This window comes from Crocodylus porosus, unplaced genomic scaffold (assembly GCF_001723895.1).
Source record: "Crocodylus porosus isolate Cpor-Errol unplaced genomic scaffold, CroPor_comp1, whole genome shotgun sequence".
Taxonomy (NCBI): Eukaryota; Metazoa; Chordata; order Crocodylia; family Crocodylidae; genus Crocodylus; species Crocodylus porosus.
The window spans coordinates 8,773,570-8,786,989 of NW_017728934.1; the positions used below are offsets into that span (position 1 = coordinate 8,773,570).

At 52.3% G+C, this 13,420-nt stretch overlaps 1 long non-coding RNA gene across 1 annotated transcript; it reads left to right on the top strand.

Moving 5' to 3' along the window:
- The first annotated feature begins 2,959 nt into the window (after window positions 1-2,959).
- On the top strand, window positions 2,960-12,958 carry LOC109317667. The gene is made up of 4 exons (XR_002103094.1): window positions 2,960-2,971; window positions 11,941-11,952; window positions 12,503-12,544; window positions 12,924-12,958. It is a non-coding gene; the product is annotated as an uncharacterized LOC109317667 (long non-coding RNA).
- The last annotated feature ends 462 nt before the right edge of the window (window positions 12,959-13,420 follow it).

Here is a 13,420-nt window from a genome sequence, read left to right on the forward strand (position 1 = left end):
GAAAAGATTATGACGTAGCATATTTGTCGGAGTCCAGCAGGAAAAATAATCAGCAGGGAAACCAGCATGGATTTGTAGCAGGTAGATCATGCCTGACCAGTCTGGTTTCATTTTATGACAGGGTCACAAAATACTTAGATGCAGGAGTAGAGGTGGATGTCATTTTCATGTATTTTAGCAAGGCCTTTGATACGGCCAGCCTATCCTCATAAATAAATTAAGAGGCTGTGACATAGATGTTTACACGGTCTGGTGGGTGGCAAATTGGCTTAGCAGTTGCACCCAGACAGTGGTAGTAGATGAGTCGGTATCAACCTGGAAGGATATGGGTAGTCGGGTCCTGCAGGGTTCAGTCCTTGGACCTGTGCTCTTCAATATCTTCGTCAGTGATTTGAATGGTGGTATGAAGTGTACTCTGTCCAAGTTTGCGAATAATACTAAATTGTGGGGTGAAGTGCACACTCCGGAGGGTAGGGAGCAATTGCAGGCAGACCTGGACAGGTTAGAAAAGTGGGCAATATACAATAGGATACAGTACCAAAAGCACAAGTGCAGAGTGCTGCACCTAGAGCACAAAAATATCCAGCACACCTACTGGCTGGGAAATGACCCTCTCAGCAGCACAGAAGTGGAAAGGGATCTTGGAGTCATAGTGGACTCCAAGATGAATATGAGTCATCAGTGTGACAAAATCATCAGCAAAGCTGACTGCATCATGTATCAGCAGATGCATGACAAATAGAACTAAGGAGGTGATACCAAGGAGATGCCAAGGAGGACCAAGGAGGACATTGGTCAGACCGCAGTTGGAGTACTGAGTCCAGTTTTGGGCACTGTACTTCAAGAAGGATGTTGATAGACTCGAGAGGGTCCAGAGGAGGGCCACTCATATGGTTAGGGGCTTACAGGACAAGCTCTATGAGGAGAGACTGGGGGACCTGAACCTCTTCAGCCTCCACAAGAGAAGGCTGAGTGGTGATCTTGTGGCCGCCTACAAATTCATTAGAGGGCCGCAGCAAGGGATCAGAGATGTTCTGTTTGCCAGGGTGCCTCTTAGGGTAACAAGGATCAATGGTCACAGACTGACAGAGAGCAGATTTAGGCTAAACATAAGGGGAAACTTCTTCACAGTGAGGGTGGCCAAAATTTGGAATGGGCTTCGAAGGGAGGCTCTCCCCTACCTTGGGGTTCTTTAAGAGAAGGCTCGATAGGCATCTGGCTGGGGTCATCTGACCCCAGCACTCTTTCCTGCCTAGGCAGGGGGTCAGATTCAATGATTTGTTGAGGTCCCTTCCAACCCTAGCATCTATGAATCTATTGTCGACTTATATCCAGCTTATACCCCGTGTCCTTTTCTGCAGAGCTGCTGCTTAGCCAGTCAGTCCCCATGCTGTAACAGTGCATGGGATTGTTCTGTCTTAAGTGCAGGACTTTGTACTTGTCCTTGCTGAACCTCATGAGATTTCTTTTGCCCAATCCTCCAATTTGTCTAGGTCACTCTGAATCTTAGCCCTATCCTCCAATGTATCTATTACAGCCCCCAGCTTGGTGCAGTCTACAAACTTGCTTAGGATGCAATCCATCACATTTACTATATCCATGCAGTTTTTTTCCCCAATTTAATATATATTTTCATTAAAAAAATGTTATCCAGTTAGTGAGGCAAGACTGATTTTCCATAAAACTATGATAATTTTGCAGTCATCCTTAATTATTTACTAATTGTTTTCACAGAAGCAACACCTATAGCTCAGAAATCTCTGCACATTCCAGCAGTTGTTGTTTAACAACACCCATAGATACTATTGGAACAGTGCTTTACAGTACCCATTGTCTCTTAGCTAAGGAGAATGAATTCCTATCCCACAGGACTGTCCCTCTGCAATGAGATGCAGTAGCAGTATGGTGTAAGATGAGGTCGCTCCACCTTCCTTCAGTGTGCCCTATCATGATAAGGGCAAAGAAAATCAGCTCAGTTCCTCCTCAGTATTTACAACCCTATGTTCTAATTACTGCATTTCAGCAACTGAAACGGGGCTTTCACCCCTCTAACTCTGCAGGAGCTGCTGGTATAGGAGGTGTCCCTGGTGTTGGCGGCATTCCTGGTGTTGGTGTTCCTGGTGCAATACCTGGTGTTGGAGTTGTCCCTGGTACAGTGCCTGGAGTTGCAGGTGTTCCAGGAGCTGGAGGTGAATTGACTTGCTGGGCTTAGCAGATGGGCATGAGGGCAGCATTCTCCTTGGAGTTGACCCTTTATTCTTTCTCTTGTTTGTCCAGTAGCAACAAGTCCAGCAGCAGCTGCGGCAGCCAAAGCAGCAGCCAAAGCAGCAGCCTATGGTGAGTTGGTACCTCCTTTTATATAGGTAGAAAGCCAAACCCTTCCCTAAGGCTATCTCCAATTGCAGAGGGGAGTCCTCTCTTCGGGCGCTGACTCTCTCAGTCCCATGATCCAACTGGTTTAGATAGCCTATCACAGTAGGCTTCCTGACATGGTGTGCAGGACTCAGCAGAGGGGAAGAATGCCTTGGTGGGCTTGGGGCAAACAGATATTCATCCCAGATCCCCCTTCCATTCTTTGATGCTGCCAAGAAGGCTCAGCTGCAGCCCAGCCAGAGCTGGGCAGAGAGTATGAGTACTTCACTGGCTTCACTGGTGCCCTGGTACTTGGCATGGCAGTGGCCTGGAAAGGGTGTGGGCCCCTACTCCAGCCGGACTCCTGCAGCAATCAGAAGTAACCCTGGGGAGGAGGCTGTGTGTTTGTGCAGGAGTGTCTGGGAACAAGGATCTCTAGCCCTGTCACTTGAAATTCCAGTGCCAACAAACCCATTGTAGCGCCAGAGTACAGAAGGTCATGGAAGAATGTCACTGCCTCCTGCTCTGATCTCTCTACTGAACTTCCCAACAGGGCCCGGAGGGCTACCAGGGGCTGGCATTGGCGGTGTTGGTGGCCTGGTGCCAGGTGGTGTCGGAGGTCTGGTGCCTGGTGTTGGAGGCATAGGCGGCATTGGAGGTAAAATGTGCTATCATTGGGATGCAGGCATTGCCATCTGTTTTAGGACTCTGGCTCCTGCAGTGACTTAGAATGGTTGCTGCAGGAGAAGGCAAAAGTCCCCACAGTGCCCAAGAGGCCTGGGTGGTAAGGAGGTCAAGGTTTGCCCCATTGTCTCTGTGTTTCACACTGGTATAGGCTTCTCCATGATAGTCATTTTGCCCGATGGGAGAAACTGATAGGTCCCCTGGGAATGTGTCACAGATCCCTGGGTCTCCCCATATATGTTTCTATCCCCAGGTGTCGGAGGTCAGGCAGCTGCAGCTGCAGCTGCCAAAGCAGCTGCCAAGGCCGCCAAATACGGTGAGTTGGCTCCTCTTCGGATTAGCTCCAGTGTGACTGTGTGTGCATGGCACCATACCAAGATTCAGTTCTTGGCCAAAACTGATGCTTGAGGCTTTCAGGAGGTCGCACAAATTGCCCTCCACCCACCCTAGAAGAGTGTGGTCCCTCCACAGCAGGGATAAGGTAACTGGGCCAACTGGGGGCAGACCAGAAGCATTGGTACCTGCTGCGTAAAGCCTACTCAGCTACCCAGCTGGTGTCAGGGATGCTTTGGTGGGCCATGTACAAAGGGCAGGGTGTGTGACTCAGCACTCAGAAACTCTGCAGGGATCAATCTGCCCTGGGCCCATTATGGAAGCAGCTGGGAAGCTCCACTTCCCTGCAGTGAGGAACCGGCAAAGTCCCACAGTGATCCACAGGGGTTGTTCATTCACTGTCCATCCATTCACCCTATTCTACATCCATCTCCAAGTATGCCACTCCCTAGCCATCTGTCCCTCCTTCTCACATTCATCCCACTATATAGGGATATAGACACCTGCATAAACCAGCTCTTCTCCCAGAACCTTTCTGCACTGTGGGAGAGTCTCTCTCCACCACAACTCAGCCTGCTTCTACTATGGCAGATCCCCACTTCCTGCCTAGGTCACTCTAAGGCATGTGTCACTTCTCCCCTGCCTTCTTGGCCAGGCTTCATTTCACTCTTCATTCTTTCTGCAGGCATAGGTGGAGTGGGAGGCCTGGCACCTGGTGGTATTGGAGGTCTGGCACCTGGTGGTGTGGGGGCCTTGGCTCCAGGAGTTGGTGGAGTTGGAGGACTGGGGCCTGGTGGGATTGGTGGAGTTGGAGGTAAAATCACTTTATTCTGGTAGAGGACAATGTCTTAGGCTCCTCAGCACCATACAAGACAGCTGTCATGCTTAAGAGTACCTCTGATCCCTGATGGGTGTCTCTAAGCTCACCCTGTGGCACCTCCTGGCCTCCCTCAGGATAGAATCTCACCATTTCCCTCTCAGGATGGGTTTGGGTTATGATGCCTATCTCTGTCCAGCACCAAGACCAATTCAGCTTCTGTGACTGCAGTCGGGGGGGGGGCTGAACTGACTGCTCTCTCTGGACAGGCCTATGCCTCTGTTCATGGGGCAGTGGTGCAGGAACTAAAGCCACTCCCTCCCCTCACAAACCCAGCAGGAAAGACATACTGGTGGCACAGCTGTCCTGCACAGGCATCACCCAACTGCACAGAAAAAGATGCTGCAACCAACGGACAGAGAGCTCAAGGATCAGGGATGGAAGGCGTAGATCAGGGAGGGATGGGCCACCTCTATATGCAGCTGGAGAGGGAAGAGTAGGGACTCAGCAGGGACATAGGAAGCAGAGCAGCAGATGCAATGGGAGCCTCTCTTCCGGACTCCACTGAAGCCATTGTTAGAGGAATGGGAGTGGTATATTTGGGACAAGTCCTAGAGGCAAGCCAGACTACCTTCCTGGTGCATGGAGCCCCCTAACCCCACAAAGGACTGCAAGCATAGGCAAGGTGGGCACAGACAGGTCATGGGGGTGGACATGCTGGTGTCGCAGTAGCTCCCAAGAATTAGTGGCTCCCACAGATATTGCTGTGCTAGCGTGGCCCCATCAACCACAGAGCACCCATGTAGGGAGGGGGCTGGTGCTGTCTTGTTTCCTCTACCCTGTGCTGGGAGGGCACTCACCTACATACCACTTTTTCCTGGATAGTAGCCAACATCCTCTGGGCGAGGCCATGAGGTGTCTAGGCTGAGAGCAGTGAGGTCCAGTGTGGCACCAGTGGGCAGTTCCATGCCTGGCCCTTACAGTGCAGGGGGTGGAGGTTGCAAAATTCAGCTCGGGCTCCAATCCCCTGGATATGTGTCTCTGATCTGTGTCTTGCTCTCTATGTCTAGGACTTGGAGGTGCGGGAGCAGCAGCAGCAGCCAAAGCAGCTGCCAAAGCAGCCAAATATGGTGAGCTGGACACCCCACTGACCCTGACACTGCCAACTCTCTCTCCCCTCCAGCCCTTACCTCTCTGCTTTCCTCCTTTGCTTCAGCCCCCAGTGCTTACTGCTCCCTGACAACACATGACAGGGACACTGAACTCACCCTTTGTAAGGAAGCCCTGGGCTTTGTGACCTCTTCTTGCCCCAAAAGAGGACTCTCCAGCATCTGCTGATAGGGTAGTCCAGTCTGTGACCAGCAGGTGGCTCCTATGTTGGCTGCAGCCTCTTTGCAACTCCTGTCTCTGAGGCCAGTTCTGGGTGTCAGGGGTTAGCACAGAGCACCCTGCTGCTCTCAGTAGCACTGCTTTCCTGTGCACTTCTACTGCCATTCACTGCCATCTACTGCAGCACACAGTGAGCATAATGGATTGTGAAGGGCTACCAGTCTGGCCCCTTCTCTTCATGTTTCAGGCCTGAAGACACCCTGTTGCCCTGGTCAACATGAGTCCCATGTGAGCCCAGCAGTCACATGGTGGAGTGGACCCCCAGTCTCCTTTCCCCCCTCCCCTCCCAAATGCTTAGCTTGCCCTAACCCTGCACTCTCTCTATAGGGCCTGGTGGAATTGGGCCAGGGGCTGGTGGAGTGCCAGGCAGAGTGCCAGGTGTAGTGCCTGGGGCCGGCGGGCTGCCAGGAGTGACACCTGGGGCTGGTGTAGTACCAGGCCTCGTGCCTGGTGTGGGAGTGCCAGATGGTGGCATTTTACCTGGAGTGGGTAAGTGTTCCAGGTCTTGCCTGCTCAGTTCTCTCTGCATGTGCACATAAAGTTTGTCCCACATGAGCAGTGGTGGGTGTGGAGAGAAAGGGTGTCCTGGAGCAGGGAGAAACAGAGCATCTCCTGAGGAAGGGCTAGCCATGGGAGCTGTGGGACCTTGGCATGGCCAGGACTGGCGTCCCCTATTATAGGCATAGCTGACTCAGAGAAGGAAGGATGGGAAGCTTCCTCATATGCCATCTTCACCCTGGAGCGAGGCAGGGAGATCTGGAGTGCAGGGCACTGTGTGGGCACCTGGCCCTAACTGCAGTATTCTTGCTGCCTTTCAGGGATTCCCCAGGTTGGGGTGCAACCAGGTGCCAAACTTCCCAAATATGGTACGTATCACTGCCTAGCACCTACCTCCCCCTCTCCCTTTGCTGTGGTCTGTCCTACTTATGATGGATGGGTGGAGTAGTGATCCCTGATTTTCAGCTCAGGCAGCCCCATTCCAGAGCCAGCCAGAATAATGTCTGTCCAGCATACAGTGTCTTCAGCCCAGTCACCTCCACATACCCTGCAAGTCATTTTTCCAGAAGGACAGAGCAACTCCCAGTTGGGCTAGCTTTGAGACTCTGCCACTTGCCTGAACTGTACCTCTCTGTCCTGGGGACCTAGAGGATCTAAGGTGTAAGCTGCCTTCAGACTCCAACAGCTTCAGGCTTCTGGTTCTGCCCTCCCACAGGGGCCTGGGCAGATGGAACTGGCAGCTTCATTGCATCCAAGCAACAATGCCACCAGCTTGGAGGCAGGGGAGGTGGGCCTGGAGAAGACATGGGCTTACTCTGTAGCCAGCACCCCAGCCCAGACCACCCAGCCATCCCTTTTTGCTTTCCTCTTTTGAGAGTAAACAGAGCCCTGATGCTCCTGTACTGCTCCAGACAGGACTAGCTGAACAGCTTTGCAGAGCTGGCTGGTTGCATCATAGTTGGTCACACTGTCCACTCATAGCTTTTTGGTGTCACCCAGTGCCTATTTTGTTTTCCTTTTAACAGCATTTTTCAACTGCCTTCTGCACACTACATTTTAAAATATTCCCTTGTTTCTTCTTCAGAATATAGATCCTCTGTGTGCGTGTGCATGCACATACACATGCATGAGTGTATGTAGGTATGAGTATGCATGCACATGGGTCATAAGTGTGTATGCATGTGTGAACATGTATGTGTCTATATGTGCTGGGGGTCCCACCTGAGTGCATGTGTATGTACAGCCCACTACAAATGTCTTTTTGGTTACAGTCTTGTCAAACGGATTTAATATGTTTGACTCTTTCTTGTAAGTCAGGGGCAAGATCCTAAGGAGAGTGTACCATCAATAATGCAGGGCTGTTGAGCCAAGCCATGATACTAGGTGCAGAGCCTCTGACCCAGGAAATACTGTTCCTGATGCCTTCCTGGGAAACATGACTGGCATAACCATTTGTTTTCTGACTAACAGGTGTCCCTGTGGCAGGAAGTGTGGGTCCTGGTGGCCCCCTAGGCAAGCAACTGTTTGTGGTGTTGTATCCCCTGGGCCACTTAGTCTTGAGACTTGCCTCTGCCCAAACAGGGTATGTGTGGGGGGCAGAGAGAGGCACCACTACAGGACCTATCACATGCCCCCCTAAGTGCAGTGCCTTGCCTTGGCCAAGATGTGTTAGGAAGGCTGAGGATTACAGTGCCACAAAGTGGGATGCTGGCACAGCAGGAAGGAGTTGGTATACCAGTGTCAGGCCTGAACAAGGCACAGAACTGGCCCTGGGCTGTCTGTTAAGGTCTTAGGCTCTCTGTCCTGAGCACCCCCCATGGACAGCTCTGGGAATCAGCTGGCAGTGCATGTCCTCAGCAAGGGCAGACAGCCATCTTATCCCTCTACATCTCTCCCTGGGTGCAGCAGTAGATGTGGGACCTGGGGACTGAAGGCAGGAGGGGCTGTCAGGACAGAACTGGGTACTGTGGGGGCTGATCTGTACCAGGTCTGGCTTTTCCTAGAGCAGCAAGTCCTGCTGTGGTGTGTCTTAGGCAACCAGTCTTTCCTCTGGCATGGGATCCACTCTTATGGAAGTGTACCAAGCAGAACCCTGCTGCACCCCCCCAGAGGCCAGTCCCTGCCCCAGTCATGGCCTGAGCACTAGCAACCCCTGCCCCTTCCCACTTGATAGCACCTTTCCTGCTCAGCCATCTGCAGGCCAGAAACTCTTACCATCTTATATTCTCTCATCCCCAGGTGGCTTTGGTGCTGCTGGCCTTGGCGCTGGTGGACTTGGCGCTGGCGGCCTTGGTGTTGGTGGCCTTGGTGTTGGTGGCCTTGGTGTTGGTGAGTGATATTTGTCAGTACTGATCTGATGCCAATACTGCCCTGGGGCTGGCAGCATCTGGGGGCAGGGAGTGGGACAGGGCAAGGCAGGGCAGGCATGTGGAGGGCCAGCAGGGGGCGCTTCTGTGCCAAGCCACCCACCTCACTACACCTGACCACCTACCAGGCTCCAAGGGTCACCCTGGGGCACCTGGTGTCCAGCCAACTCCCTTCCTGGACACACCCACGAGCCTGGGGTCACCTCTGCCACTATTCAGGAGTCTCAGTCTGTCTGCAACCCTGGGCCCCCTGGGATACATAGGCCTTATAGACTTTGAGGGTGCTCAACCCACTGCAAGAACTTGGGGTGTATCCCTTGGCATGGAGCACAAATAGTGGTCTCCCTTAGTCAGCTGGGCCAAGGGGACATAAAGGCATGCCCCTCTCCCTCTCCCAACCAGTTCACCATGCTTAGAATAATGGAAAATGTTATTGGTTACAGGGAGTAGGTTTGGGGTATGGTACAGGATAGAGAGGTATCACAGAATAACTTTAGAGCAAACAGTGTGGCTAGGTAGCAATTGATTACACAACTGCTGTACTGTGAGCTATATATACAGGGTCTTCATAAAGTCCTTATGCACTTTCAAACTTTAATAACTTAGGTTGTAGGTATGATAGAAACAATCTGTAAACAACATTTAAAAGCAAATTTATTAAAGCTTTAGGACAACTAGAGTACACAATGCTAGACATCATAAATAATAACGCATTTATTCTTAAATAAGATGGAGCTCCGTGCCACTATTCTCTGAATGTATGACAGTTCCTAAACGACATTTTCCCAGAGAAGAGGATAGGCAGAGGTGGACCAATTGCTTGGCCACCTCGTTCACCTGACCTGTCACCATTGGACTTCTTTGTATGGGGACATGTTAAAAAGTGTAGTTTACTTGTCAAAACCATGTCCTTTTTTGGAACTTAGGGCTAGGATCATCAATGCAATTAGTGCAGTAGCTCATCAGCAACTGGGAAACATTTTCAAGGAGTTGAAAGATCTGACCGAGCATTTTATCATGATGGATGGTGGTTATGTTGAAGTCTAGCATTGTGTACTCTAGTTGTCCTAAAACTTTAATAAATTTGCTTTTAAATGCTGTTTACAGATTGTTTCTATCATACCTACAACCTAAGTTATTAAAGTTTAAAAGTGCACTAAAAGAACTTTATGAGGACCCTGTATAGATAGATCTAAAGTAGCTTACTCACAAGTATCATCCAGAGGCTGGTTGCTTTCCTTTGGAGGCAGAGAGTTTTTTGTGTTCAGTTTCAAGAGAGGGAGAGGGCTGCAGTGCTCAGCTGCTCTTCCTCTCTCCACAGGAGCCTGAGGGCTCCAGCATGGAAGCTGTCTCCCTGCTTTCCAGCATGGCTCTCTCCAGCATGGTTCTGCCAAAAATGGCTCTCCTCTCTGAAGCCTAGAAGAGCCCCAACCTGGGTGCTCCTTTCCTGCTTTTCAGAAAGATGGCTTTGCCCCTTCCAGGCGGAAGGGACCCTATATATCCCTGTCGTGACCTCATCACTAAGTTCCCACCAGAAGCAGCCCCGTTGGCTGATGCCTGGTGCTTTTAAGTGACCTCACCCTCCAGGTGAGGAAGCTAGTCACGTGACTTGCAGGGAGGGTGGGGGGACGGGAGACAAAGGGAGCAGCTAGCTCAGGTTACGTGGGCAGAGCTAGTTGCTGAGCAGCTGGAGTGATAGACATGTAAGAAAGCAATAGTAAGGAAAAACCTATTAGAAGGGTCTGGGGAAATGGTGGGAAGGCGTTCTGCCACAAGGCCTGTCAGGAGTGACACAGGGGCCTCTCATTTACTCACCTCTCCTCCCTTCCTCGCTCTCTCGCAGGAGGCATCCCAGCAGGGGCTGCTGCTGGTCTGAAGGCTCTTAAAGCAGGTGAGGCTCAGGTGCCAGATGCCAGACTTGATGTGCCTGGCCAGAGTCATGTGATGAAGGGCTCAAGAAATATGCTACAGGCCGGGATGCCACCCTCCGGCAGAGACAGGGTGGGCTCAGAGGCCAGTGGAAGACTTCCCTGCAGAAACACTCTCCAGGGCTTTGGCTTAGCTTGTGTTACCTGACTCAAGCAGAGGGGTTCCTTGCCCTTACTGGATGTACCTTTTCCCTTGGCCCTTGTGGAAGCTATTCCTGCCCTGCTCACCATCTGCCCTGTGCCAGGCAGAGCCAGCTCCCATTATGCCTCCTCCCTGACTCAGGGGTGATGGCTCTCCTGCTCTCCCTCCTCTCCCCAGCATCTTCCATGGCTGCCTCTGCAGACAGGCCCACTGTGTCTATGGCCCTGCAGCCTCTCCCTGCATTCTGCTCTATATTGAGCAGATTCTTTTTGGTATTGGGTGGTGGAACCAGAGCGTGCTCCATCCACTCCATGCATTGACCTGGTATTGCTGTTTCCAGGACCGGTGGGAAAAAAAAAAAAAATCTTCCTCATGCTGTCTTCCGGTACTGGGGCAGGAATGGGCCTGTGGAGGAGTTAGCTCAGATCTCTGCATTGCTCCAGGGCAGCTGGGGTGGGCTTGGGAAGGGACTCACCCCCCAGCCAAGGTGCTAGGTGTGGCCACTGGGAAGTGACAGCTTTTCCCCTGCAGGTGTTGGCTTCCGTGGCTTTGGAGTTCCAGGGGGAGCTGGCAGAGTCGTCAATGGGCTAGGAACTGGTGAGTGAAGTTGGTGCCATGAGCAACCTCATTTCAAACACAAGGGGAAGTTCTGCCCCTTTCCATGAAAGCTGCTGCCCCCAACCCCTCCCCTGTGAAGGGGGGTAGCTCTCCCTGAGCCCCTTTGATCCCACACAGGAGGGCATCCCTCCTGTCTCCTCAGTTCCTGTGCAAGGAGGGCACTGTCCCAGAACCTGGGGTGTTTGGTTATGTGAACTGTCCTTGCTGGAGAAGCCTGCCAGACCAGGTGGCAGATGGTTGGACTGGCTGGCTCTCCCATTCTCAGACTCAGAGCAGTGAGTCCCCCTGATGCTGTCCTATGAGCTTCCATCAGGGCAGCTCCTGGTACCACAGGGTGCCCCTTCTGCCCAGGAGCTCTGAGCCACAGCATGGGCTGCTGCAGGCTTCCCCCCAGTGCTGCCTGTTGCTGGCCAGGCACTATTAGCATTTGCTTCATGCTGAAGGTGTGACTGTTCTGTGACACAGGGCTGCTGTACACAGGAGTCGGTGCTAAAGCTCCCAAAACAGGTAACAATCCCAGTGAGAACACCTGGCCCCAGGCTCTGCAATGAAGGGGTGCTGCAGAGAGTGGGGCAAGAGCTCTGCCTGTGAGGACAGGATTGGAGCAGAGGTGCCAGCTGTAGGGGAAGCTGTTACCTGTGCCAGTCCCAGACATTCTGAGCAGGGGCACTGTGTGGAGCAGGGTGGGGACACTGGCTTTTGGGAAAGTCCTGGCCTCTCCTGGCTGTGGAGTATTTCTGCTGTGGTGGGCAGATTACTTTCATTATAAGCTGGTGAACAGAATTGTTTCTTTTGCAGGTTTCGGTGCTGGAGGCTTACAGCCAGGTGAGGGGCACAGGGATGAAGTCCAGTATCCTGGGTACTGTAGGGCCAGGAAATATGTCTCCTGCCTATATGCAGCTCTGTGTGGATCCCAACTCTCAGCCCCTAAGATTTTGTGCTGGGTTGTGCAAGCCTTTGATGAGCTGGGCTAATGTATGAGCTATCAGAAGGAGCCAGCTTAGCCAGGCAGGCTCCCCACATATGGCTTCCTAGTCCCATCTGATTGGCTAGAGTTTTCTGCCCATGAGTTACACTTCCTGGCCTCCCAGTCCTGCAGGGTGGCTCAGGTACTCACAGCCATTACTGCTCTGATGGGGCAGAACCTTAGTCAGGCAAGGATGGCACCCTTGGGCCCTGAGGGCTCTTCTTCACACCAAACCCCAGCAGCGGGGCCTCAGACTTTTTCCGTACAGGAGACCTATGTGCCCAATTGAGTGCCTTGGCAGAGGCCTGACACTCACAGGAGGGTCCCTAGTGAACTAAGCAGCCAGGGGTCCAGGATAAGCCATGCCAGGTGTTCTCCCAGACTTTACTTACTGTTGTTCTGTTCTAGGGGCTGTATTTCCTGGCTTTGGTCTGTCTCCCATTTACCCAGGTATTTTAGGAAAAACAATTTCTATCTCCTGGCAGCGATCTTGTCCTAGAGGCCAGCCCCCAACCCCCATTCCATATCCTCTGTGATCCTCTTACCCACTAAGAAGGAGGCACAGCGTAGACACAGGACCATCCCTGTTTATAAGAAGATACTTCTGCTGGCTGGCATCTGGCCTGTCTTGGACTTCAGGGCCCAGGACCCCTGTGTCCAAGGAGGTTCAGACTGAGTGGCTGGTATGGCTAAAGCCTTCAAGTGGGATGTCCTCAGAACTGCTTCCCAAGAGATGCTAAGGCCACAGCTAAGCTCAGCACACCAAAGCCTAGGGTCGGGGTGAAACAGTGGCAGTACTGATTCTAAGGACTCTTTGCTTTGCTTTCAGGTGGGGTTGGTGGCCAGCTGGGATATGGAGGTAAGTGTCAGGACTAGCCTGAGGAGACTGGGGTCAGGGGCATCTGGTCACTTCTTGTCTCTAGCAGAGCCAGGGCTCTTGTCCCTTTCTGAAGTCAGGGTGCGTTGTCCTTGACCTGCATCCTGGTAGTACTTCCAGCAAGCCAGCTTATCTTGGCATGGCATTTGGGAAGGTAGACCAGGGCTAGCTTCCCCCTTCACCCCAATGCCCTGAGAAGGGCAACCCTTTGAAGCTACATAACCTGTCCTCCCTTGCTGAGTGCCTGCTGGGCTGGCAGTGCAAGCATCCCTGCACCTGTAGCTTGCAGGTAGTTGCCCCAGGAGAGGGCCTTGATTAAGCCCATGACACCCAGCACCATGTTGTTGCTCCTGGATTTAACTGGGGAGTCACTTGCTAGTAGCTTTGGGACCTGGGGCCCCAGGACTGACAGGGCATGTCTACACTTCACTGTATGGTAATGTTGCTAT